We start from the raw sequence: 22,826 nt of genomic DNA on the forward strand, positions 1-22,826 counted from the left end.
GAATAGGTAAGCAAGACTAGATAGCCCAGATATGGATTTAAACATTAGTGTCTTTCACTTCTCAAAATAATCAGATCACCTGGTAACAAACGTACCATGACCTCTATTTAATGTTTCTGAGTTGTCCACTTTGGGATATATTTGAAACATTTTGGAGTTGATACTATTTAGGGCATATCACTGTGTTCTCCTTCAGGAGCTCCTTGGTGGCAGAGAAGTTCCTCTCTCAGGGGCATGGACTAGGTAGCCCCATCCATAGATGTGACCTCTGTGGCATTGCCTACGTCCTGACAAGCACCGAGTGATCCATTAGGAACTGTGAAACTCTCTGTTGAATGTCGGGGAAGGTCACATACACCTCTCTTGTTAATTGCATTAAGAAAACACAGCTGATACCTGCTGCTGGAGACATCCCCAAAGAGACATTAGCCCAGAGGCCACAACCCTCACCCATAGGCAGACTTCCCAGAAGTCTTCGCAGAAGAAACAAAGTGAGAGCATCTGGGCTGGAAGGCTCATTGCCCCACTGCAATCTTAGAGCCATGATACCTGAAGGTATGCTACTGATGCAGTCACTATCGAAATGCCTGTGTTTGGTTAAGACGTTACCATTTATATTCCCTTAACCAGCCAGTTTGGTTTGGTTATTTTCATTTGATAGATGCAGAAACTGAAGTTCAGAGAGGTCGTTCAGAAGACGAAAGGCGCAAAACCAATTATAGAACTAAGGTGAGAGCCCTTGTCCTCTAAATCCCAACTGAGGGCATTTTCCTCTCTACCACATGGCCTCTGTCTGCCAGCCCACAACATGAGATGGCCTGTGGGCCTTCAGCATGAAAAGAGCATGGCTACTCAAGAGGGATGCCCCTTTCTGATTCTAAGAGATGAAAAGGTGATGTTTTTACTAGATTTGGTAGACTGTGTACTAATGGCCTCTGTTATCCTCCCATAATTTTTCCAGACTTCAACTTGGTAGATATAGGAGCTTGACAAGGCTAGAGAGGATGGCCACCATTGGTAGATAGAAGTGCCATCCGATAGAACTTTTGTGGTTATGAAAATATTCTGCATCTGTGCTTTCCACTATGGCAGCCACCGGATGAGGAACTCCATTTTTTTATTTAATGTTAACATAAATTTAAACAGCCATATGTGGATAACAGCGACCACATTATACCACATAGGTCTATAAGGTCGTTTTGTAGTTGGGTGTTAGGATGGGCTCCACTTGGAAGAAGAAAAAATCAGACACATAATTTAACCTCTGTTCCCTCAAACCTCTCAAAATAAAAGAACAAACAAAATCCACTTTCCCTCAAATATCTGGCATGTCTATTTAGAATGACCTGGGCTCTGGGTGCCCCCAGCAGAGCCCCCATACTGTGTGGAAGTTGTTTAATTGGTTGTTATCTTTATAGCCAGTACAGTGATTCTCTCTCTCTGTTTCTCTCTGTCTCTCTGTGTGTGTCTCTCTCTGTGTCTGTCTGTCTGTCTGTCTGTCTCTCTCTCTCTCTCTCTCTCTCTCAGCAAGCTATTTATTTTTGCTATTTCCTATGAACCAACAGGGTGGGGTGAAACTCAGTGCATAGACTAACAAGGAAAGGCTTGTCCTCTGCGTTGGGTGGAGGCCTTGTATTAAGAATCATAAACTGGCCTCAACTCCCGCTTTTAAAAGTGAAAAGGCATAGCTGGTGATGGCCCTGCATGGCCGTTCGATGGCAGAGTGTTAGGAATTGGGGCGGGGACCCGTTCTTCAGCTTTTTTTCTTTTTCTTTAGAGCATCAGAGCCCTCACTCTGCGATCACACCCACACACAGAACCGGCACCCTTTTTCTCTGGAATGAGGCTGCTGTTTCCTCTCACCTGAGATTGTTCTTTTCTCTGCTAGGAGCTCGCAGTGGCAGGAGGTGGGCTGACGTGTGATATATTCGGCACAACCAGTGAGTTATAGTTTATTTCAGCTGTCTGTGGACCCTCCAGAACAGAGCAATTTCAGACAGTCCAGCCTCTGTATGCTTTTAAGGGTAGAAGACCAGCCGATTTCATTCATTCAGAAAACTTCAAAGTGGATGAGAAATATATTGTTTTCCTAATGAAATGCACTTCTTCCCTACATTGGCATGCGGATAGTAAAAAATTGTGAGGTGCACTGCTTCCGAATTATTACATACTGCATAGCATCTACCATCAGTTTTGTCTTAGTGTATCACAAATTTTTACCTTTGCAGTCATATGTTGAATAATATCCATGGCCCTAATAGGTGCTTGCAGACAGAATAAAACACACACCTTTCACTCCACGCTGGTCCCCTATTTACCTTTTTAGCCTTATGGTTTGCCATGCACTCCATGTACAAGATACTCTAATCACACGTCTATTGGGCATTTCTGAGATGTGTCCTCTTTTCTTATAGCAGATTCAGACTTTTCCCTTTGCCTCAATTCCCTCTTCCTGACTTCTCCCCTTGCCAAATGTTTGAGGAATGAGAACCTATCTCCATACATTTACACATGTGTTCAATTTGCATTTATGGAGCACCTGTACTGTCAGTCACTGAACAAGACACAAACAATGAAAAGGTGACAGACTAGTTTCCTGGGTCCAAATCAGGCCGTGTCACCTTCTCACTGCCTAACTTTGGGCATTCAATGAGCCTCATGTGGAAAATCGTGAGATGGCTGCCTCTCTCAGATGTGCAGTCGGGGAATGAGGTGACGGCCATTGGCTTAGCTGAGTGTCTGGCAGGTGGTACATACCTGAAGTTGCTCCCTTCCTCTTTGAAGCTCTGCATCAATCCCACCTGCTCCATGGGTACTTCCTAAGTTTCCCTACTTGGAATTCATCTCTTCCTCCCATCATGCCTGTAGCATGTTGCCTGGCTCAAGGAACATATATTTATTTCTGTTCTGTTTCAGTGATTTACATGAACTTCAGCCTCCTCACCTAGACTTTGAGTTTTTAAAAGAAATGATTCACGTGTCTGCCTTCTCTGTAACACCTACGTCACTTACATAAAATTCAGCATAGGGTTTTTGCCTGCTTCCCGTGTGCCAAGCGCTGTGTTAGACAGGGCCTATGGAAACAGGTCAATAACCCATGTTTCCTGCCTGCACAAAATTTAGGATATAACCCTGGAAAATCTAATGGGCATTATAGCTTTTGTCTGCTGAGCACCTGGTCCTTTGTCTAGAAATTATATCACCCTTCCTATGAAAAATTTTTTCCTGTGATTGGAATCATTGGCCCATGATCCTCACTCCCTCCTATATCCAGGCCTTTTGCCTGTGACTTCGCGGTCCTTCCCACGGAAGGTACAGTTCCCTTCCCGACCCCTTAACTTTGTGCTCAGCTACGTAAGCTGCTTCAGCCAATAGAACAGTATAGAATTCAGTGTGCTGTTCCTAAGCCTGGTCCTTAAGATCTGCGGGCTTTCGCTTCCTCTCCTACTCCTCTGCTGCTGCCATAAGAACTTCCCCTTCTGCCTGGGCACCAAAATGAGGCACACTAATGGCACAGGCCTGAGTTTAACCCACCATAAGGAGCCTGGCCCAGCCAGGCCTGCGGCTTAAAGCAGGGCCACTCGATCTGTGTGGGCCAACGCCCGGCCAACCTGCAGTTGCGTAAAAAAATAAATGCTTATTATACTTCCCCACTGAGATTTTGTTGGTGGTGGTCGGGTGACCATAGGTGATCCACATGCCGGTCCCGTACTTGTCCCGCTCATGTCCTCCTCCGTGCTCTTCTCTCTGCTCCAGAGCTTGAAATGTGGTCCTAATGGGATTGCCATCTTCTTCTATCCTCCTTAAATGAGAGCCACAGGTTTTGGTCCAGGGAAAGTACTTGACCCAAAAATGACCAATCAGATTTCTTCCCTAAGATCCTTCATGTTAGAACCAAGAAAAAAGTGAGCTTGGGTCCGGCTGGCAGACATGATCCCATCCTTCTGATGAGAGGCGGCATGAGAGGAGAGGGGAGGGAGGCTGAGACGGACAGGCAGGGGGCAGAAACAGAGTGACGCGCCAACACCAGTGTTCGGGGCCCTGATGCAGAACCTGGGAACCTGGGAAGGACCCCGATTTCTGCTCTCCTCAAGCTTGATTGTTCAGCGTGTCCTTAGATTTTGTGAGCGAACCCAGTACAGTCAATTTTCTTTTTAGCTTAAGCCAATTCGAGTCGAGTTTCTGTCTCTTGCGACCTTAAAAACTTCAGAGACAAAAAAAAAAAAAAAATGAGGAAGCAATACAGTCTGATAGAGCTATCCCAGGGGCACAAAGGGGGCTGTGTGAGCACAGGGAGGAAGGCACCTGACCCGGCTCAGGGAGTCAGAGAAGGCTTCTGGGGGAAATGAGCAATTAAGCTGACACCTGAAGGATGAGCAGGAGTTGGCAGGAAGAGGGGAGAAAGAGGGAACAGTCTCTGAATGCCTGGAGGCTCATGGTGAGAAATGAATTTGGGAAGGTTAATAAGGGACCAGTGTGGGAGGGCCTTGTAAGTCAGCCTAAGGAAGTGGGACTTCTCCTGATGGCAGGTGGGGGCCCTTGAAGGACTTTCAGCAGGGGAGCAGGAGCCTATTAGAAGGCTTTTTATATGGCTGCATGGTGGAGATCGAGGTCAGGAAACCAGTTGGGAGTCTGTTAAAAGCATTCAGGCATGAGGCGAAGGGCTCCTAGATTCTGGCAGGCCTTAGGCATTCGAATAGTGTTTTCTCTAAGTCAGTGCGCATGCGGTATTTGTCAGTCAAATTGAAAATTGGGGAATCAAAGCTACTTTCTCAAAGCTCCCTTTTGAAGGGAGCTGTGCCTCTCACTTAAGATGATGAGGAATCTTCACACTTTGATAAGGGGATGACTATTTGGCCACTTGTTCTGTATTTCTCCTCCTAGGAGGCACTTCTAAACATGTACAACCCGGGCGTCACCACCCTCGGGCCACCAACTCCTTCTCATTGTTCAAGATGTGCAGTGTTGCATTTGCCCAGAATAAAATGATTCTCATTTACTTACCTAGCAGCTGTCAAAGCCTGAAATTTCATTCTGTAGGCGTAAGCGATTTTTCTTCCGTAAATGTGGCTTCATCTCGAGTTTGTTATCTGCCAGCAACAGTGAACAGTGGTGCTATAGTCTCTCTTCCTTTCTCCTATGAGCAACAATTACAGACCAATTCTGCCAGAGCACAAATGCATCTGTTAGCGATTGTCACTCTGAAGTCATGTGTTCAGGAGCGTTAATAGTTTTGCCGGAAGACCTTCTGATGAAGAAATGGCTTAGTGATATACAACAGAGACCTAAAAGGAAAAAACAGTGGCTTAACTTCTTTTGGAGCTAGCAGGAAGGAATAATTCTGTTTCCTGGGCAGACAAGGGAACATTGGCTTTGGAAGAACTTGGGATCCAATTCTTTATTGAGGAAGATGAATTCAAAAGGAAGACATAAGGGAAAGTACTTAGATGAGCAAAATTGAATTTCACCCAGCTGGGCCTTATTCCTCTAGCACCTATGGATGCAAAACACTTTGGCTGGATTGTATCCAGGGAATCGATGTGGGGAGGAGGGAGAACAAGAAGAAAAAAAACAATTAGTTTCTGAATCGTGCAGGTAATCACTCTGGTTTTCATAGAATTCCCCTCTCATTCGTGGTATCTCATAAGCATTTCCCTACAGGCCTTAGAGTAAAAAGAAATAAGATATGAGCCAGGGTACCGAACCTCCTAGCCAATCTGTGGACACAGGAAGGCCTTGGCTTTGAAATGCACTCTCAGCAGGCTCCTCTGAGGGTAAAGTGGCTCACCATCAGGTCCTCTTCCCCATCTCTTTGGGTCTTTTGACCACACACATAATAAGGTCGTACTTCAGCAGTGCCTTTGTTCGACCCCAAATGATGTTCCCACCCTCCTGACAAAGCAGCTTTTGTGTCTTATGTCAAAATAATCACTTACCCAAAATGATGGCTAGTCTCAGAAATATCTCTGCTTTATCCTTAGGGAATAGAAAGAAAGAAAAAAAAAAAAGAACGTTAAATGTTTAACCTGGATTGATGAGGTTTGCTGAAACTATTGGATAAAATGAAAACTTTCTTAGAGGCATAAATCACTGGGGAGATTTTTTTCACGCCCTCATTGATTTTTGGATTCAGTTAATGATTCCAGGACTGAGAACATAAGTCTAGGTGGAAGTTAAAGAAATGGAAAGGCCACATTAACCTCTAAATTTTACCTATATGTTGATTTTTGACAGTGAAATACTATAATTAACCTAGACTATTTTCCCAAGATTTAATTTTTGCTGATGTTCAGAAATATTGCAGAAAAGCTGATTCCTAATTATTACATACAGCATTGCATAAATTTCTTCCTAATTAAAAAGCCTCTAAATTCTAAATAATCAATTTACAAAGACATATGGTTTTGAAAAATTAGGCATTTAATTTCTAAAGATTTATTAGTAATTTGTAGTGTAGCTAATTAATTATGGTTATAATACTATTGCAGTCAAAGTAGAAATTGATGTAATGATATAATGGCAAATTTATTTTGATATGTCTTCTTTAATATCAGAGCATTACAATATACTTAGTTTTCCAGCCCCTTCTTAATTATGCTTGAAAGCATTAGTTTAATGAAAGATAAGAGGGTTTGATAAGTGTACCATCAGAATTTATTTGAAAAACTATTTTCAACATGAAACAAACAAATTGATTTTTACCCTGGCAAAATGAAATTTGCAGTTGGTAATAAATTAGCAGACAGAAATGCCTTAAAATTAAATAGTATTTGATACAGAATGTCCCATTAACCATTGTGACAATTCACAGAGAGCTTAGCATGAGAAAGTAGTTAAACTGTACAAAGGAAGCCTGCTGACAAAAATGAATAGAACTCAACATAAACAATGATGGCGTTGTAAATATTCAAACGCATGGGATATGTGGGGAAGGTTTTTTCCTATTTCCTTTGCCACGTGAATTTCTAGGCATTAGAAAAAAGAATCTAGAAACTGTTGTGGATGTTGCTGGGTTTTTCTTTGAAGTTGTCAGAGGAGAGATTTTTGATAGAGTGGTAGAAAATGCCACTGATTCGTTTCACTGAACAGAAACACACGAGCCTTCTGAATAAACTGGGGGACAGGAACGTATTACTAGTTGCAAGAAGAAAGGAAAGGGAAGAGGGCGAAAGTAGTTTTGCAGAATGCATGGAGCCAGCTGTGCTCAGAGTACAGTGTGCCAAATTCAGGTTAGCTAAAGGACACATTTCCACACAGAGGGAATCCGGAGGGGTTCCTGGGGGAGGCAGCAGAAATTCTTAATCTACACGTCAATCTGATCCAATCCCAGGTATTAAAGTTGACTGGGGGACCGATCAGTTCTCTGGCTACTCTGCCCTCCTTTGTTTTACAGGGTAACAAGCTTGGACTTTTTTTTTTTTTCCGCTGTATTTTTTTTTTTTTTTTTTATTGATATCCTTGGTTTGGATTGCTTTTGTTACTGCTGTGGCTTTTATTTGATGAGGTCCATTTGTTTCACAGTTCTAGTTTTTCTACGGCAGACACATCTGCAGAGCTGTGTAACTATGAGAAAGTCCCAGTTTCATCTTTAAGAAAAAGGTGCCAGTAAGAGAATCAGCTCCATTGTGTTACAGTGAGGATAAAATGTGGTAACGCATGCTAGCCAGCACTCTGCATCACGTAGGAAGCTAACAGTATGTAGAGGAGAGTATCTGTACACAGGCCCGAATGTCTGGTCTATGAAAGGGTTTGGCCTTTTTGATTCATTTAGCTTACAAATATTGTCTGTCTACTCTTTTATCAGTGAGGTTTATTTGCTATGGACAAAGAAATAGAATCCATGGGTATCAGAATTCGCGATCCAATGAAAAAGAAAATTGGGTGTATGGGAATAATCAAAGTAATAGTAGTTAGATTTGAGTTGCATGGGGCACAGAGAAAATAGGGTTAAATAGCTTGAAAGGGCCTAATAGAGAAGATATGAATATTTGACTCCTGAACAAAAGCTAAGTGGGAAGAGTACTGAAGCAGGTAGTAAAGCAAGACTAAAGGTACCAACACAGATATGAAGACACTATAAGAAATTTGAGTCAATTGTGGCTAAAGAGGTAAAGAGAGGCTGGTGAGAGATGAGTGTGAAGGTTTGGCCAGGGCCTGGGGTTATTCGTTGGGTAAAAGACAACCTGTGGGTTGTAAAGCTCCAGAGGTACCTGTGTAAATATTGGTGGACGGATTCATTTTTCCTCTTCAAAAAATAGCACAGGTTTTAAAATATGTAGTAGAAATCTGCTACAAATAGAGTAACCAAAACATATCCCATCGTATTTATCCAGTTAGGGCTTCATGATACTTAAAGTCGTCATCTAAGGAAAAAGTAATATAGCTTTAAAAAAATACCATTTACAGGTATTTTATCACATGTGTAATAAACTTTTAAGCCTTTTTCTTCAGTTAACAAATATCTATTCAGCTCATATGTGCTGGGCATCCTGCTAAATCCAATATGGCTACTACATTAATTTGACTTTTCCTAGTACTTTTCAGTAAAACATGAATAATTTTTATAACAATTTTATGTTAGGTTAGCTCTGTTCTTCGCATTTAAAAAACCAAATATTGAATTTATTTTAGAAGTATTTATTGAGTATACATTCAGTCTCAAGTATACATATATTTGTTCAGTGGTTAAGTTCACATTATCATAACGTTTTCTATATTAGGGGAATTAGAACTAATGTAGGATTTTGATAATTCATTTATTCACAATAGGCCTCATTTTGGTAATTCATTTAACCTCAATAAGCCTCATTTACCTCATCTATAGAATGAGTCTATTTCACAGCTCTTTTTCATCTCAAAAACTGTGTAATTTTTGAAAATAGGTAGACCCTTTTGATTAGCAAAAAATAATAATAATACGTTTTCTTGGATAAGTGTCAAGGGCTGATACACATAAACTTTAACTGTAAGTTTTAACTTTTTATATACTCTTTACCTAAAACTCATGCTGATGCCAAGGTAAATATTTTGGGTGAAAGTTCCCCTAATTTTGGATTTTGGATATCATACAATTAAACGTTAAATTTATTGTCACTCCATCTCACTTAATTTATATGTCCATATACTGCTTTCTACCAAGATAAGAAGGCAAAATAAAAAGCTCTAAGTTTGGGAGCTAGATGAAAGGGATATGGCCAGGCACCTTTCATTCCTCGCCGAGCGTTGAAATAATTGAGACAGGTTCCTGATCCAGGCCATGGTTTCAAGGCTGGTCCATCTTCATTAACTATAGGAGCCACATAACTACCCCATGTGCTCCAACGTAACTCCCATTATTATCGATAAAAGTTACACTGCTGTACCGAGGGGAGAAAAAGGCCACAATAAGGCTTTTAAAAAGCTATTTAATATATCAGCTTTCACAAAGATAGACGACATCACTAAGACAAAACAAGAAAAGATGTGCCAACTTTACAAGGTATTGGCACTGTTAATCATATTTTGAAATATTGCCAGCATATATCTTGTAAAACACAGCACAGTTGCCATACTTCCAGTGGGAGAGATGACAGTTTTCATGTTGAGAAACACTGATAATTTCAAGCCCTTTCATGCCCCTGATATGGGATGATCTAAAGAAGTAAATTAAGCAACCAGGTGGGTTCCAGGAGCTTCATTTAAGTATTAAAATTGAACATTGTAAATTCTGCCACATTCCATTACAAAGATATCAAAATTTCATTAAACAAACATGCATATATATAACGTATTATATATATGCCACAATATTATCCACGTTGATATATTTTATAGATAAAAAGTTAAAATGTTAAAAATTTATAAACATATTTTAGATAGACTTATAAAAAGGCTATTAAAATAATTGGATGGGTTCCATTTAAACTTCTTCACTCCCAATTTTTAAATATGTCATAAGAAATAAAATACAAAGGCCAGTAGATTTCAAAGCCTTCCACATTCATTATTTTGATCTTCCCAATTCTGTTAAGTGGGTAGGATTTGTGCATTTATGCCCATCTTACTGATAAGGAATGCAAAATTAATACCTTACCTAAGGTCCCCCATCTTATATATGGCAAAAGCAGGATGTAGTCCCTTTTCTTCTGCTGCTAAATTCAGGGCTCTTCTTACTATATCATCATTGCTTTATGATGTGAGATTATTTACAGGTGCATACATAGACCTGACGCAGGACAATGTAAATTTCTTATTCTAGCTCCATGTATCACTGTGATGCTCACTGAGAAATATAGCTGACTAGGCCTGCTGATCTTTGATGACATTCTCTCCTCTGACTTCAGTTAAGACTTTAATAACTATGGCAGATAACTCTGTCCTTTCTTCCTTATTAAAAGAATCTTGATTTTATTTAGAGTAGCATGTGTCCATTTTAAATGTTTCATCTCCTAGACTCCTTTGCAGCTAGGCATAACCACATCTGACACTGTCCTGGACAACTGCATGGAAAGAAAGTCCCTGGATGGGGCTTCCGGGCAAGCTATTTGCATGGAAACAGAATTGTCTTTCCTCTTTACTTTATCCCCTTTATCCTTTTGCTTCCTACTTGAAATACAGACAGAATGCTGAAGAGGTAGCAGTCAGCTTCCAAGTATGATGATTAAAATTATACATTTAACTGAAAGAGTAAAAAGGTAGAGAGAGCCTGGATCCCTCAGGACATTATGGAGTCACTGAATGAGACCTGACTGCCTACCTTCAGATTTCTCATTCAGAGAAAAAACATCGGGCCATACCTTATTAAGCCATTGTAGCTGACGTAACTGAACTCGATCCTGAATGATGGCGTAAAACAAAATAAAAATGAAAAGAAGAAAAATGTTAGATGGAGCCAGAAGAAAATCTAGGGTTTACCTCTCAGACAGAGACTATTATATATAATCAACAAGTCTCCCATCAACTATTCACCCCTAGCTAGAGCCCATTACCAGGAATGCCTTGAGTTAAGATGAGGGTTCACTGCCAGGAATGCCACGGGTTAAAGTCTCAGCTGATGTTTCCAGAGAATTGAGCATTACAGTTGGGTTTTTGGAGTTTGCCACTCTATACCTCTGTTTATTTGCAAAATGGAGATATGAATGAAAACTATCTCTTAGAAAGGCTCTAAAGATTTAATGAGATAATATACAATGTGCTTAGAATAAAGCTGAGCATTCTGAAGCATGTAATAAATGCTACCTACTATTACTATAATCTGGAAAAAAGAAAGGCCAATCATTATCAATTCTTCACAGGCAAGAAAAGCTAACTCTTAGAGCTGCAGTTGCAACAATTCTCCCCTTTCCACAGACAGGACCCCCATAAAGAGGGTCACTTCCCTCTCCTCACTTTTACCCACACAAAAGATACTAAGGGTGTGAGGGTTTACCCAGGAAGTGATCATGATGAAAAAAAGAAAAAAGCTAAAAGTATATATTGGGCAATTTATTCTGCATAAGTATCAAACATAGTTCTTCTCTTCAAAAGTATTCTCAGTCTGGTGGTAAGGGAGTAGGGAACAGGGTATTAAACAACTCAGGCTTTGAGGTAACATGTTATTCTTTGAGGTGCTGATAATAAGTAATGCAAAGTTTCAGAAAAAGATCTCAATATTTGCCTGACTCTTTCAGCAAAGGTTTATACGAGGTCTTGAACTAAATATTAAAAAATGAGCAAAATAAAAGAATCAGAATGAAATGGAATGAAGTCTACCTTAGAAGAGGTCTGATAGGATATGAATGCCCCCAGAATAAGGATATTATCTTATTCATTTTAAAATCCCAATATCAGTACATATAGAATAAATTTTCCCAGTTGTGTTTTTAATGGCTTTCTGCATCTGGGATTTTGCTTTTGTAGAAAGCACAATTATTCAACACTTATACTTCTGGCTCTGGTGAAGTAGCTTCTAGCAGGCCGACGTGCCCAGGAAGAACTAGAAAAGCCAGAGAAAATTAAAATAAAATCTGTCTGAAGGCATCAGATCTACCAAGACATCCAAGACTTGAAAGGATAAGCTCTCTGAGAAAGCAAGGCCCCCAAACTCTTCCCCTCACAGTCATTTTCTCATTCTTAATTGTACAAGGCAAGAGCTTGAAAAGCCAAGCAAAAGAAATCTGCTAAAAAGCAGAGTGAGATTTTCAGAACCTTGAGGTATTAGAAAGACAAAAATTCAGATTCAGGAGAAGAGGCTCTTGTTAACATCCCAGGCTTCTCTTGAGACCCCAAGAAGATAACACATGAGGAGCAGTGAACCCAAAGTAGACTGAGCCTGAGAAAGGTAAAACTGTCTCTGGTCAGCTGAGCCCTTAATAAGATTGAGGTAAACTTCCCCTACTCTAGATATCTAGATTTAACTTTTACCTACAGAGAGATTAAACCTCTCTAAAGCAATGTGACATCATCCCAAACCTCAATCTATCAGAACTTACCAGATATACTATGAAATAGAACCAAGAAGAAATAGATAATAGAAACAGACCCATAAGTGATCCAGATATTGTACTTATCTTTAAAACAAATGTGGTTAGTATAGTCAATAAATACATGGTAGCATGGTGAATTCCACCAGAAAATTAGATTTTATTCTAAAAGAATCAAATAGAAATTCTGGAATGAAAAATATATTAATTGAAGTGAAGATCTCAGCAGATAAGTTTAATAGCAGATTGAACATAGCTAGAGAGTAGGAAACCTGTAAGATAGGCCACGAAAAAAGTATTTGAACTGAAGCATAGAGCAGAGCTAAATGGATGGAAAATACAGAAAAGAGACATACTGAAAAGCATTTTATATATATATATATATATATATATATATATATATATATAATCTGTCTATATGTATTTATACATACACACACATATATACACACACATGTATGTATGTATGCATGTATGTGTATATATGTATGTATGTATGTATGTATGTATTTAGATTCCCAGAAGGAAAGAAGAGAGAGAATGAGACATAAGCAATTTTAAGAAGAAAAAGACCAAGAATTTTTCAAAATTGATGGAAGACATCATTGGAGTTTAAAGATTATTTAAACCCCAAGCTGAATAAAACTCAATTATTCAAAGCCAGTTTTATCCAACACTATTGATTTGTTCATGGTTTAGAAGTAAAAGCTTGTGAAACTTCATTGAGTTCATAGTTCATGTGATTTTGGCTAGGGAATGAGAAACTACTGTTAAATTTGACCTCACATTTGCCTTTAAACCAGAATAAACCTAGGAAGATCAGGTTAGGATAAAGTTACCCTGGCTTAACTTTAGAATCAGAACAAAAATTTAAATTTCATCTCTATGATTTTATTTTATTTTTTAATTTGCTCTGATGTAAGAAGAGACTGTGTCCTAAACTATAGTGCTATCCCAATAATATTTTTTAGCCTTTTAGATCAGTTCTGATATATTCCTGGAAAATCTTTTTTTCTCATTGACATTTGACTGCTGGTATTTAGCACTTTTATTTCCATTTCTTTTTCTTTTATGAAATCAGTCATCATCTTTATTATTTTTTTAAAGATGCCAAGTTTTACAAGCTGTGAATTCTTTTTTCTAAAAAATAAAAATAAAAACTAGATTTCTTCCCCAGAAGCTTATAGTTGAAGAGTAAAGCTTCTCTAATAATTTTTTAGTGAATATTTCAAGATTTCTTTTTTTCCTGGACAAGATCCACTTGGAGCCTTTCAGAGGCTGCTGATAAGGCAAGGAAGACCTTCATCTTGGACTATGGAAACTATTTAGAAATTGCTTGTGCTTTCATTGCTTGATTCTGATTTGAGGAAAGCAGGGAGGAGTGATATTTGTCAACATGTCATTGGATTCTCAGATTGTTTTACACTTTCTTCAGAGATCTTCGTTATTTCATTCTTTCCAGAGGTCTCTTCTTACTGATGAGTAGTCTTGGCAAAGCCCTGATGGTCACCTTCCATATTCATAAGGTGTTGGCTGCACTCCATTTCACATTCCAGCAGGGTTAGCTTAGCCGGCCTGGAGTGTTGTGTGGCCAACAGTAACATGCTCCCTGGTAGAAAGTGGACTCGCTAATGCTTATTTCCCTTTAACTCCCTGGAGTGACTGTTTTTTTTCCAAGAGTTACTGCTTATTAAACCAAAGGAAGACTGGATGGATAACTTATTATCCTTCATTTTTACAAATGGAGAATTGGAGAATTGACCCAGGGTAAAGAAGGTAAGCATACATGTTTCTCAACATCCTCTCCGTTTCATTCTCTAGCAGACAGTTTTCAAGCACCTATTATTGGCAAGGTCCCAGAGTGAGGGGTAAAGACAGGATAGCGGGCAGGGGGCCACAATGAGTTAGACGTAGCCTCTATAGTTAAAGGGATGCCCACAAAGAGAAAGACCCTCTCTGATGATTCATTAATATTAGTTATGGTCACATGAAACCAGTGAAGTTTTTCAAAGTTTCTGTCCCTGAAGTCACCCCTCGCTCCTCTTCCACACCCATCCTCCAGCTGCTGATTGCTTCTCAAAGAACATAATGTCAAGGATCTTAACAGGCCTCGTGCCCCATCCTCATTTATTGTGTGTTCTTTCAATCTGGGGAATTGGTTCTATAGGACCTAAGAAAAAAATACAGTGTGCAGAATCCAAAATCACCTAAGGCAAACTGTAAGTTTGGCTAAATGGCATTTGCAGATCTGAGAGGTGAGCTTAGCTTCGTTTCTTTGCCTACTCCATGAGCCCTGGGTCCTTAGAGGCGAAGGCTGTATTTTAACCATCCCTTACTCCTCAGAGACTAATGCAGACACCTGGCATCCAGTGGAACCTGTGAAAGGTATTCAAACTTTTTTCTTTTGTGCCACAAGATCTACTAGATCAATGCTTCAAGGCAAAATGGCAACCATAGTATGCACACAGACATGTTGTAAGCATTGCCATACATCAGGCACTGTTTGGTGTTGTGGGAATAGAAACTTATGTAGGAAAGGACCCTGCTTCTCACTCGGCTACGTGGCTAGAGAACTGAGACATGTGCAGAACTATCCATCATCCAAGGCAGTATGGGAATAGGAAAGGAGTGGCATAGTAAAAACTCTAGATCTGTATTGCCAAATATTTTGGCCACTAGCAACTTGTGGCTATTTAAATTTAAATTTAATAAAATGAGATAGAATTTAAAAGCTTTTTGTTTTTTTAGTCACACCAGCTGCATTTCAAGTCCTCAATATCTGCATGTGGCTAATGGCGACAGTATTATAGAACACAGGTATATTTCTATAACTGCAGAAAGTGCTGCTCTAGAAGATCAAAGAGATATAAGAAAGCACTTCTATTTGGTGATGGGAGGTTTGAAGGCAGATGTGATGTAGGAGCTGGCGCTCGGTGGAGCGGCGAGACATTGATGAGATAGGAGAAGACCTTCTAGAGGGATGGCATAAGCCAAGGGAATATTTGAAGCATACTTGGTGGTAGCATTAAGGTCAAAAAGACCACGGTCCTCTCCTGAGGATATCCCTTTTCTTTCTTCTTTGGCTGGCTCCCACCTCCTAACCATGAGGAGTACTGTCCTTGGTCATCCCTCCTGTTTTTCAGTACTTTTTCATGGGATGGCCACCTATTCCCATGACTCTAACCTTTAGCAGTGTGCCAAGGCATTCTTCCAAATCCAGGGCCGGCCAAACTCAGGTCATGACTACCTGTTGAATGTGCTCAAAACCTTCTTTAACAATTCTAGTACTGAGATCGCAGTGAGTCAGAAGAGTTGTCCTCCTCTGTGTGGGAAGGCATTTGCTCTGAGGATAGCACACAGCCTTCATCGGGGACTGCATTGGTTTGCCAGGGCTGCCACAGCAAAAGACCAAGGACTTAAACAACATAAATTATCATCTCACTCTTCTGAGGCTGGAAGTCCCAGATCAAGGAGCCAGCAGGGTTGGAGTCCTCTGAAGCCTCTCTCTTTGACTTGCAGTCAGCCACCTTCTTGCTGCCCCTCCACATGGTCATCCCCCTGTGCACGAGTGCCCCTGGATTCTCTTCTTTATATAGGGAGGTCGGTCATATTGGATTAAGGCTTCACTCTAACAACCTCATTTTAACTCAATCACCTCTTTAAAGACCTTATCTCCAAATATGGTTGCATTCTGCGGCACAAAGGGTTGAGTCTCCAACATATGAATTTTGGGAAAATACAGTTCAGCCTTGCATACAGATTAGCCTTAATGATAAGCAGGATGATAGATGCCACGGCCACTACTGTAACACTAGACTCTCATGCTCAAATATATCACATTGCCTCTACTTGGGATGGTAAAATCTGAGCTCCTCGTTCATGCAGAGGCTTCTTGATGGCTGCTAATCATCCCCTCCAGCCCTTTGTGTTGGTGCCTCTAAGTTATCTTTGCTTCTCTCTCTCTGCCTTTAGTGTAGAGTGATTTTTCAAGTCCTGTAAGTTTTCATAGAGTAAACACCATCTATCAAACCTATCTTTTGTTCTGTTCTAGCACCCACATTTTTTGACAGTTACCTAACTAGCTGCCTCCATCATTATCTTTTCAGGATATTTTTGCCAGCCACATATATCACATACTCTTTAAAATGTCTTCAGTGGTTCCCCCATGACCTATAGTTCAATATTCAGGGTATTCCTCACTAGAACCTAACTTTCTAATATGTACTATAGGCCTCGCTACAGATGAACAAGTAGACTGACGAGGCAGTGTGGTAGTCAAGAGAAAATAGTCTTTAGAGCAAAACAGACTTGGATTCAAATTCAGATTATTGATTGTCATTTGAGGTGTGTGAACTGAAACTCAGTGTCCTTGTCTATAAGATGAGAATAATAATACTTACCTTGAATGTTACTGGAGAGATTACTTCATAACATGTACAAAGTGGTACATGCAATCGTTATCATCCTTTACTTCTCTTTGTACCTTTGAGCACACTATTTCACCTGCTAGCTGTGACCTCTACCCTTTTTATGCTATCTTAGTTTTATTCCTCAAGGTCATCTCTTTATATCTATGTGCATATGTGCGAGTGCATGCACATGCGCACGCACACACACAAACACATACACACATTGTTGCAGAAAACTGTCCAAGTCCCATTCATGTCCCTTCACCCTAGCCTCTGCACACCGTGTAAATACTTGCAGTTCTCTGCCTCAGGTAATTTTTTTCCCTGGCCCTGAGAGGATCCTTGGCTCTCAAGCAGTCCAAGCTGGAAGCATCAGAAAAATAAAAAGCCATCAACAAGTTCAGATGGGAAGTTAGTGGATAAGGCCTTGAGCCTTCTTGCCCTTTTGGGAAGATTACTCTCAAGTACATTCTACGCGCTCTCCCAGGACCCCAGCAGGACTGAACTCTGATTGGCCTCAGTGGCAGCTTCTCACTGACACATGTGTCCCTTTGCCATCTCACTTCCCCACTTCCCACCTCTGCTTCCTGGGATCCCCCATGTAAACTATGTGCACTCAAAACCCTTTTTCGATATCTGTTTCTGGGGAAACCCAACTAAGACACAAACCTAACATATGTCATTTTTTTTATCAGCCACACAGAACAGGCTCAGTTTTTCACTTCTTCACTCCTCAGTAGCATCTAACTTCATGGGCTGCACATAACTGGTACTCACTTGACAGTCGCCACAAGGAATTTGGGGACTATGGATCATTCAGTGTCTCCAGTACTGCCAGAGTTCTTTTTCCATTAAAAAGTTGTTAAAAGAAGACTTGTCTGGCTCCACATAGCAGGCAAAGCAAGCAATGACATTGTAAATACCATCGAGCATATAAAACATAACAAGAAAAACTGTGATGCTATTAAATATGCAGGAATGAGTGTACCAGTGCAGTAAGCTTTTTGTGATTCTTTTCAATGACCTAAGGACCCTCTGGCCACAGTGGCCTAAGTCCACAGCCATGAGCTCTGTCTATTCCTTGTTACCAGAGGAAATGTGTAGCTATGAATATCTTCTACTGACACATCACAATTTTTTTTCCACATTTATTGTTGTTTTCCCAACAGACCGTACAACCGACTTTGCTTTTGTCATTGAGCATCTGCTAGTGAAGGTTCTGTGAACCTTCTTCCCCCTCATCAGATCACACGCCATATGCCATTATCTGCTGGGCTTGCACATTTTCCTGGTTGACAGTCACGGAAAACTTTTGCATGTCTGGAACACATTCATCATAAACTCGAGGGTTTATTCAAAATTGTGTTAACCCTATGGTGCCGTAGAGAACCTTCTCTAATCAACTTGAATATTTGGATTCATAGAGAATGTGAAATCCCAGATTTTATTGTCCATTAGGATCTCTAAAGTAGGACTGTGCTTGAAATTTCTGAAGATTTGAAGCATGAAAGAGGTATGCGAGTGTAAATTGTACCAATTCTTGTTTTCTTTATTACAAAGGACTTCATGGTGGTGTCCTCTCTAATAACACGCAGAATTTCAAGTAGCCAATGGAACACGTACTTGATATCCATGCCAACTGGGCAATTCCCCCACATTTGCTCCACAGAAATGTCATCGTTCACATCCCCATGGATACAGAAAGTATTTCAACTTCTCTAATACAACGGGGTCTTACTTTCACATCCCAGGAATCCTTCTAGCTGGGTGTTGCAGAAACAATGGAAATATTTCTATTTTTGACCTGGACACAAATTCTAAATCAGAAATGTAGTCACATCAGATAGTCTCTCGTTATTGTAGATCTTGATCACTTTATCATTTTTGAGCACCATTTACAACAATTGAGGTCTTTCTCTTATCTATTCTCTTAGCCGATAATCCATCTATCATCTCTCTTGGTGAGATTTTGTATTCCTGCCAAAACATGCCATGCTGATCCTTCAGTCCTAAAAATGACTGCTAACAAAATAACTGAATGTGGGTTATCCTGTCTCTCACAATAGATTCCTCTTCCTTTGATTTAACAAGCATTTACAAGCTAAGATACAACCAAGTGCACCTAGTCTGCCGCCATGAATTCCCATTATCTGGCTAATTAAATGGTGCTTTCCAGGTGCTATCCTTAAATAGTTTCACAAATCTAAACAGTTTTGCAAATATGTCTACAGTGTTTTTTCTCAAAGTGGCAGCAGAATAAATGGTTGGAACATACTGCCTTGCCCTCTAGTTCTCATGTGAACAGGCAGTTTTTATTCTGATATTTCAACTTATATTAGCTGACTTTATCAAGAAAAATTTAATTTATGATCGTCTTCATTCCCTTTGAATCTTGGAGCGGTGAACTATCTGAGCCTAGTGGTATCTGTGTTACCCATCTACAGTTGTGACTAGTTTGTTTGTTTCATTTATTTATCCTTTTCTTAATTCGTTTCATGGTCCCCTGAGTCCTGTTAAAGGAAACCTAACTTTTTCAAAAGTCCTGTTAGAAAGAACTGGAGTGGTGTCTATTCAGTCCTACCATCCTCTTACTTATATGAGTTCATAGGAGCTAATATTTGGTGTTGCTATCCAACTCTATGTCCACTGATGTCACATAAGGCGATTTTTGAAATTGGCCAGAGCCAGAGCCTTTATACCATGGAAATCAGCAAACATTGCAAATCAGGGCTTCTCTTCAACAGAGAGCCAGTTGTTAATTATTTACCAGCACATCATTGAGCAACGGTCAGCCTATATTTGGCATTAAAAGTCAAGATCTTATAAAAGCATTTGAAAATTTTTCAGAAAAATTTGAGTTGTTTCTCTAAATCAGTGGATCCTAGGCCTTTGATAACCAGTATCACTCTTGGCTTCTTTTTAATTGTGGTCAAGGTGCTTCTTGGTGAGGAATTGATAACAGACAGTTATCTAGAGGAAAACGCATATTTTATTCTTCTTTTGCCCTCTGTCCCTCATTCCCTTCTTTCTCATGCATTTAATTTCTTAGATGTTTAGTTAAAAAAATTAAAAATTATATCCTGATATCTTGAGGCTTTGGTGTTTCTTCATTAGATGTTGCTGTTAACCAAGGAACCTGGTATGCAGATGCTGACATGAAGTTTCATCAAAATAGTCTTTGTACTTTAGAGTTAAATATTCAAAGCTAGTTCCGTAGTGACTTCTAGGCTTCTCATCTCCCCTTCCCCCCAGTGTTTGACGTGCTTATGGTAAGAGCTTCTTACTCTCTCAAAATTGTTGACTAGAGTACTTGTTCTCAAACTTTTTCAATCCGAGGACCAGTTGAAAGGAGTTAAAAAAAATCTGTGAGTCATCTATCTCATTCACTCCTTATTTGTTTAACTAAACACTATTACTGCAATATACATAGAAAAAATACGCAAATCAAAGTACACAGTTTGGAGTTTATTTTTTTACAACTGAACATACACATTGAACCAGCTCGCAGATCAAGAGACAGAACACAGAGAGCACATTTGTACCTCCTTCTGGTCACTGATCCTGCCACAAAGGTAACAGGTATTCTGACTTCTAACAGCATCGATGAATTAGGCCCATTTTTGAACTTTATGCAAATAGAATCATAGAGTTATACTTTTTGTGTGTTTTTCTGGCTTCTTTCACTAAACATTATGTTTGTGACATTCATTCATGCTATTGCGTATAGTTGTTCATTTGTTCTCATTGCTGGATAGGATTCTATTGGGTGAATGCATCATGTTCCATTTATTCATCCTACTACTAATGGTTACTTGGGTAGTTTTCTCTTATGGGCTATTATGGTCAGCGTTGCTATGACCAGTTTTTTGTGCATGTCTTTTGTACGAACATATGTGTGCATTTCTATTGTGTATATACATACATAAGAAAGGAATTACAATGTCCTTTGTCAGATTTCAGTAGATATTGACAAAGAGTTTTCCAAAATAGTTGTATAAATTTCAGTTCCAACTGGCACTATATGAAAATTCAGATTTCTCAAAGTCTTTGTACACTCTTCCTATCACTACTTTTTGTTTGCATTAATTTTAGCCATACTGATGGGTATGCAGTGCTATTGCATTGTGATCTTAAGTTTTATTTCCCTGAAAACCAATGAAGTTGAGCACTTTTGCAACTAAGACTGATTTGTAGTTAGCTGCAACACACTGGCATGGCCAGCATTTATCCTCAAGGGTTAATGTCTTTACTATATAGTTGTGAAATGTTTTATGAAATACTTTGTTCTATGATAGCTTTATTGAGGTATGATTGGCAAACATTAAATTGTACATATTTAAATCATAAAATATGATAATTTTTGCCAGATGTGTGTACCTAAGAAACCATCACCATAATCAAAATAATGAACATATATAGCAAAGGAAACCATTAACAAAATGACAAGTCAACCTACTGAATGAGAAAAAATATTTGTAAATTATATATTTGATATGGCTTAATATCCAAAACATAGGTTAAAAACATATAACTCAATAGTGAAAAAACAACAAATTCAAATTTAATTCAAAAATGAGCAGAAGATCTGAACAGACTTTTTTTTTTTTTTGCAAAGAAGATATACAGATAGCCAAAACGTACAGTAAAAAATGCTCAACATCACTATCATCGGAGACATGCAATCAAAAGCACGAACCTGATAGAGTAGCTTTTATCAAAAAGACAAAGAATAACAAGTAATGGCAAGGATGTGGAGAAAATGGAACCCTTTGCACTCACTGCTGGTGGGAATGTAAATTGTTCAGTCACTTATGGAAAGATATGAATTTCTTCAAAAAAAAATAAAATTAGAACTACCACATAATCCAGCAACTCCACTTCTGGGTATTTATTCAAAGGAAACAAAAACACTAACTTGAAAAGATATCTGCACTCCCATGTTCATTGCACCATTATTTACAATTGTTAAGACATGGAAACAACCAAAGCATCCGTTCATGGATGAATAAAGAAAGAAAGTACACATACACACACACACACACTGAAATATCAACCACAATAAAGAAGGAAATCCTGCCACTTGGAACAACATGGATGGATCTCGTGAGCATTACGCTAAGTGAAACGAGTCAGGAAAAGACAAATATCATATGATCTCATTTATATGTGAAATCTAAAACAAACAAACAAACAAAAACACCCACAAACGCATAAATACAGAGAACAGATTTATGGTTACCAGAGGCAGGAGCGAAGGAGTGAGAAAAATGGGTGAAGGTCACAGAAGGTACAAACTTCCAGTTATAAAATATATAAAATATATAAATCCTGGAGATGTAATATACAGCATGATGACTATGGTTGATAATACTGTATTGTATTTGAAAATTGCTAAGAGAGTAAATCTTAAAAGTCCTAATCACTATATATATATATATATATATATATATATATAATTTCATTTTGTTGTATACCTGAAACTAACATAACATCATGCATCAATTATGTCTCAATTAAAAATAGTAATAATAAACATAGCCACCACCTTCCCAAAAGTTTCTCCATCTGTCCATCCCTATTCCCTTAAACCCTATCTTTAGACAACCACTGATCAGCTATCTGCTACCATATATTAGTTTGTATTTCCTAGAATTTTCTTATGTAAATGAGTCGTACATTATATACTGTTTTGTGTCTGTCTTCTTTCACTCAGCATAATTATTATGAGATTCATCTAAGTTGCGAACATATTTATAGTTCATTTCTTTTTATTGCCAAGAGTTTTCCATTGTAGAGAGATACTATATTCGTTCATTAAGTTGATGGACAACTGAAGTGTTTCCATTTGTTGGCTATTACAAATAAAGCTTCTATGAATATTCATTTAATTGACTAAAAACACACTTTAATGCTTCTTGAGTTGATACCTAGGAGTGAATGGCTGGATCATTTGGTACATACATGTTTAACTTTTTAA

General features: G+C 39.0%; 1 protein-coding gene across 5 annotated transcripts in view; it reads left to right on the forward strand.

The window, feature by feature from the left end:
- The window catches only part of RARB (retinoic acid receptor beta), a 647,500-nt gene that overhangs the window by 454,642 nt on the left and 170,032 nt on the right, over positions 1-22,826 (forward strand). The window contains exon 1 of one of the 5 annotated variants that reach the window (XM_016124873.2): positions 13,569-20,421. The exons of the other annotated variants lie outside the window; for them this stretch is intronic. The gene's annotated coding sequence lies outside the window, so the exon portion shown is untranslated. Of the gene's footprint in view, positions 1-13,568; positions 20,422-22,826 lie in introns of those variants that run through there. 5 annotated transcript variants of the gene reach the window in all.

This window comes from Rousettus aegyptiacus, unplaced genomic scaffold (genome assembly GCF_014176215.1).
Source record: "Rousettus aegyptiacus isolate mRouAeg1 unplaced genomic scaffold, mRouAeg1.p scaffold_m13_p_4, whole genome shotgun sequence".
Classification (NCBI taxonomy): domain Eukaryota; kingdom Metazoa; phylum Chordata; class Mammalia; order Chiroptera; family Pteropodidae; genus Rousettus; species Rousettus aegyptiacus.